Raw genomic sequence first — 5,763 nt, forward strand, 5'->3', positions numbered from 1 at the left:
AGGTGGGGCCAGGTGGGGCCAGGTGGGGCCAGGTGGGGCCAGGTGGGACCAGGTGGGGCCAGGTGGGGCCAGGTGGGTGTCAGGCTGCCATGGTTCATTTTGGGCCACAGACACTTCCCAAGCTTTTCCCTGGGAATCTCAACAGACAGGGGTCAGATCTATTGGCTGAGAGCAGCCTGTTTCTTCATTGGCTGGACTTGGCTCTTGGAGGGCACGATGGCACTGACGACATCGCAGCGCAACCAGCCCCTCATGTCCAGGGAGGATATTCTGACTGGAGGGGACAGGTAGATAGGGTCAGGAAGTTTCTAGGTCCACTAGTGGTGCGAACTTGCAACTAGTGCCCTCCGGTGGTTACTTTTGGTTCATGGAGGGAAAAGGATGTTTTGGTAAATTGATGGCATCTCCTTGGGATTTACATTTATGGTTAGAGTCACTTATGCCCTTATATGAAATACAGAATCATTAGGCTGCCATTGCGACAGTGTGAATCCCCTTTACAGTTTGTGTGTGTGTGATATGGAAGGGGGGGGGAAGGCCACAGTACTTATTGGGGCCATGTAGGAAGCTCATGGAGAAACTAGGAGGTCTATGTCCCATGGAGGCTGTAAGAAGAAGCCAGGTGAGGTCATCCAGGAATGGGAGATGGTTTACTCTGAGGTCCCCCCCAATTTTCCTGCTGAACCAGCACCCTTGAGTCATTCCTTAGAGAAAATCTATGGACTTTTGATTCCTCCATGTAAGAAGGCCCGCTCAGCTCAAGGCATCCCTCGTTGGCCACTGTCTTGGAGCACTGGGGAAGGAGAGACTGCACTCTCCATTGCAGCCTAGGTGCGAGCCAGAGCCCTGTTAGCAAACAGCCTCAACGCCTCTCCGGTGTAGTGATTCCTGTCCAGCTGTTGCCTGTGAAATATGTCACTGTTATTATTATTATTCAAACAACTCTCTACCGCATTGCCTCCCAGCTACCCGTAGAAACAAAGGCTGCTTCCTATTTTCTCATTTCCCTGGTGAGAAGATAGAGTCTCAAGGTCTCAGCTCCCAAGGGATCAGAGCGCACCCTCTATTACTATCCCGTCTTCACAGTACAGAGCACCAGGGCACTCCCTGTTTACTCCACCCAAGGCCGTCACCAAACACAGAGTCCCACATGAGGGGAAGGAGTGTTTCTTAGCAAAAGAACAGTGATTTGGGTGAAGGGTAGTGTTGCGCATCTCGTTCTACTGACTCCCTGAGAGGTACTGTCCACTCCTTTGACGACAGTTGTCATCTTGTGAACAGTGGGACCTGGGAAATGAGAGTCCACCTGGCTGTCACAAGTGCACGCACTCAGAAAGCCTGGGTGCCTTAGATCAGCACGGCCCACCATGTTCTCTTGGCTCTCCGGGTGGCCTCTTTGCCTGCAGATGCTGAACTGACATGTGGTGCTAGCAGAGTGAACCCCAGACTAAAGCAATGGTGCTGCTTTGTGGCGAAGTTGGCTCCTGAGACGTGGGAGTGACTCTTGGCTCCTAGCGCAGGTGCTCTAATGGAGGGAGATACGCTGGGGCCCCCAGAAGGCCCCTGGAGGTCCTCACGAAGGTGCTAGGAGATCGCCTGTCCTCACCTTTCTATCCACACTTGCTGCAGGAAGGTGGTGGTTAGTGCTTTATCGTAAGTAATGCTTGCCTTCTCTGTTGTGACATTTCTTTTAATAGTGTGGGTCACCAGGACCAGCATGTTCCTGAGTACTGTATATGACACTTGGCACTTTTGATATTTTACCGGATCTTAGAGAATTGTTTTCTCTGGGATGTGAGACAGTTTTTAAAGACCATTACTGTTGCTCAGCCCCTAACTGCCAGTCTTCACTCTAGATTCAAGTGAGACAGAGAGAGAGGGATCCTAACCCACCCCAGACAACCTGCTCAACAAAGGTCCCTACACTGCCTTAATTCTCAGAGGGAGTTCCTCCCCAGTAGAGGTAACATCAAGACTGACATGTTCTGACCAAAGAAATCGTTTCTACCCCACTAAGCTCACTTCATATGTTTGTTCATTTCTTTTGAAAACTGGAGAGGGGAAGTGATCAAACTGGGTGTCTGGTATGGCAGAAGCAGCACAGCATTGACGAGTGGTGCTCATTAGGACTGATAAGCAGTGGGAACACAGTCCATTAGCTGTGGCTTGACAGGGGAGCTTTACATCTTTGGGTTGCAGGGAGTTGGGCCTGTAAAAATCAAGGGTTTGATGAAGACACACTCAATTGAAAACATGAACAAAAGCAAAGCACAAGGTCATCCTTTGTGCTAAAGTTACAATGAAGGAAGCATGTCACATACGGCAAGAAGCTTCCCAAAGTGACCCCGTGACTGGCCATCTATTTGGCTTAGAAATAGAGACTTCTGGCCTGCAGAGCTTTGATATTTTCTTATGTCCAGTAGGTCCTCTTTGTCAGAATTTTTTTTTCAATTGATGCCAGAAAGACTTGGTATTTGAGAAGAAGTCCAGGCCTCTCCAGTTGCCATTTGAGTGGCATTGAGAAGACAGAGGGTGTTGCTCTGCCCTGTGTTGGCAAGTCTGGGGACCCACAGCTCTGCCCACAAGCAGTCCTCTTGGCCCTGGTTGGTGACTGTGAACTTGTGGGGTGCCTTTCCTCGCTCCACTGTCTCTACTTCTGTGTAAATAGGATCGTTTTAACCGCATCTTCTCTGTGTCTATGACTGTTCTCATATCACGAGAATCTCTGCGTCTACTTTGGATTTATTTTGAAGTTTTTCTCTTCATGGAAAAAAAATGTACAGTATAATAAAAGATATTTCCTGTGCCGTGTATTTGGTTGTGGTGTTTTTTCATGAATGTAAAAGCTTTGAGTTTTATAAATGAAGTGACTTCATTCCCGATGGGACACTAACTGGTAAAGAAGAGATTTTGGACACCATAGTCCACTTTCCATACAAATGGCTGCTTCGAGAACCCATGGAAGAGAAAGAAGACAGAGGAGGTTGAGTGTGTGATTTAACTCAAATACTGGCAATTTCCTCCTCTCCCCTCCCTTTTCCTCTTTCCTTCACTCTCTAATTCCTTCTTCCTCTTCTGTCTTTTCTCCCTTCCTTTGCCCTCCTGTCTCTGCTCTCCTCTCCCATTCCCTGCTCTTTTCTCCTCATCCTTTCCTCCTCTCCCCTCTTCCCCTTTTTGTTCTTTTTCTTCTGTTCTGCACGTTGTTCTTCTCTGGTACTTGGAATCAAACCCAGGTCCTCCAGCATACTGAGCTCATGCTCCCCTGCTGAGCCACACACCAGTCCTAACATACATTTTTGTTTAAATACGAAGTGGATGCCTTAAGACATGTCTGACATCTAATTTTGTTTTGTTTGTCATTCCTAGGCCTGGGTTTCAAAGGAATCAGAACCTCTGCTGAATTGAACTAGATGCACAATTTAGTGCAGATGTGGATTTTCTGGGCAGAAGGCACTATTTACACTCAGGCCCTTGGAGCTCATGGTTGGCCTTGTTTGGGGGAGGTTGTGAGTTCCATATAGGAACTCTTTTATTGGAAATATATTTTTTTACATAATATATCCTGATTAGTTTTCCCTTCCTGTATTCTTCAAAGTTCCTCCCTACATCCCCTCCCATCTGGATCCACCCCCTTTCTGTCTCTATGGGGTAATAATAAAATAAAATATGAAAAGATAGAACAAAAACTAACACTTTGGAAAAGTCAAAAACCATCAAACAGGAGGAAAAAGATCAAGAGAAAAACAAGAAACAGATACAAAAGCAGAGACCCACTCATCCTCACCTTCGTGAATCCCACACCACACACACACCACCACCACCACCACCACCACTACCACCACACACTAAATAAATATTTTAAGTCCAAAATCTTTGCTGAGACTCAAAAGCAACTGCTAACTAAAGAAGAAGAATATTACATAGTTCCAGTGTAAAACAGTGGGACAGGGAGAATATTTCCATCCTCAAAAGACAGAATGAGGCTCATAAATCAAGGCCAAAATGCAGTAGGGAAACATTGAATCCTCTGTCCAGTACCCTGCACATGTTTCCAAGATGTGTGTTTTGAGACCCTTAATATCCCTGTCCCTGTGACTTCACCAACTGTTACTCACATAGCCTTTCTCCTGGCCTGGCTCTGCTGGATGCTTACAGTGTTCTTAGGTCACTTCTAGCCCTGCCAGGAGATGTGCAAAGAGATCCTAAGCCTGGTACACAGTACTTTGCATCCCAGACCTGTTGCTGACATTTTAGTGTTGTCTTTAGGATGTCATGACTCTTCTATAATGCAATTTTTCAAGAACAGTCTCATATGGACAATACCAAGGAGTGCTAATAGTTCAAGCAGCAGCAACAGCAGCAACATTCCGTAGACGTAGTTGAGATGTCTTCCGAGTCTCTGGATGGCTGAATGTGGGAAATGGTTTTTTGCATAAACATGGCACCCCAAAACTTTACTTTTTTCCTTTTCTAAAGCAAGCAGTCTCTCTCTCTCCTCACTTTCTCCTCTCCTCCTCCTTCTTTTTGAGATGGTCTCAGCCTGAGCTAGCTCTGATTTCATAGACTCACATACTTGTTACCCCAGCTTCCCAGATGCCAGGATTACAGGTGTGGGTTTCTCTTCCTAGAAGCAAAGTGTTTCATATGAATTTTTGCCTCTATGCACTTGGACCCACAATGGGTAGCATCTATCCATTTCATGACATTCTCCTAAAACATTTTTTCCTCCCCTTCCACCAAGGCTCTAATTGCCTTAACGTAGCTCCATTCTCTTGTGACCACGCCTTCAACAGGCCATCTTTTTTTGGTCGACATTCCATACCCAAGCCAGTTCCTGGATCTACACCCTTGTCCCATCACTCCACAGCAGGGAACCTTGTCATTGTTGAGCTTCGGGTCTCCTGTCTGTTCTCCAGTATACCTTGTTCTGACTCCTGTAGTTCATTTCTAGGGCACACCAGCTGGATTGTTGGGTTTCATGTGGCTAGAATAATGTCTCTCCACACGTCTCTCTTTAATTCTCCTTTGGATGTTTCCTTTGGTTTGGGTAACCAAATCCTAGTCTTCCTAGATCCTCAGGCACATGACTGCCTGGGCATGAAGTTAAGATTCAAGGTGTAATTGGTCCTTACCTCCCTCTAGGATCCTGCTCTCTCACAGGGTCTCTACTACCAGCCCCCGTTAGACTTGGTGGAGAGGGAGACACTCCCTTATGCTACTGTGACCCAAAGTGGAGGAGAAAGAGGTCTGTACCTAGAGATTCTGACAGTACCCGGCTGTGATCTAGACTGCTATTATCAGCTACCAGCTTTGTCAGATCCAGGCCTGGGAGAGGGTGTGCAGGGCCAAAGCAGAAGGACATGAGGGTAAGTAAAGGTAGGAAACCCACTAAGGCCACCCCTGTCCCCAGAAAAGTTCCCATTGATACCATGGCCTGGACATAGCAGGAGCACAGATATATGGAGTTGTTAGCAGAGGCCAGCTAGCTTCTAGATGAAGAACATTCTTTGTATGCCTGCAGCTCCAGGCTGAGACAGCGGCATCATTTCCTGCCTGGACTTCCCGTGGGTGATGGACTGCAAGTTGTGAGATGTAAAACCATTTCCACCCCAAGTTGCTTTTGGTCATGGTATTTTGCCACAGAAATAGAAAAGCAACTGAGACACTGGCCTTGGTCAGCCCAGCAACAACTCACCTGCTTTCTGCCCGCCCTGAGTTTGTTCCTAGGACTCCGATGAATTTCTCATATTGTAGCATACATGG

This window comes from Psammomys obesus, unplaced genomic scaffold (assembly GCF_907164565.1).
Source record: "Psammomys obesus unplaced genomic scaffold, mPsaObe1.curated_primary_1811, whole genome shotgun sequence".
Classification (NCBI taxonomy): domain Eukaryota; kingdom Metazoa; phylum Chordata; class Mammalia; order Rodentia; family Muridae; genus Psammomys; species Psammomys obesus.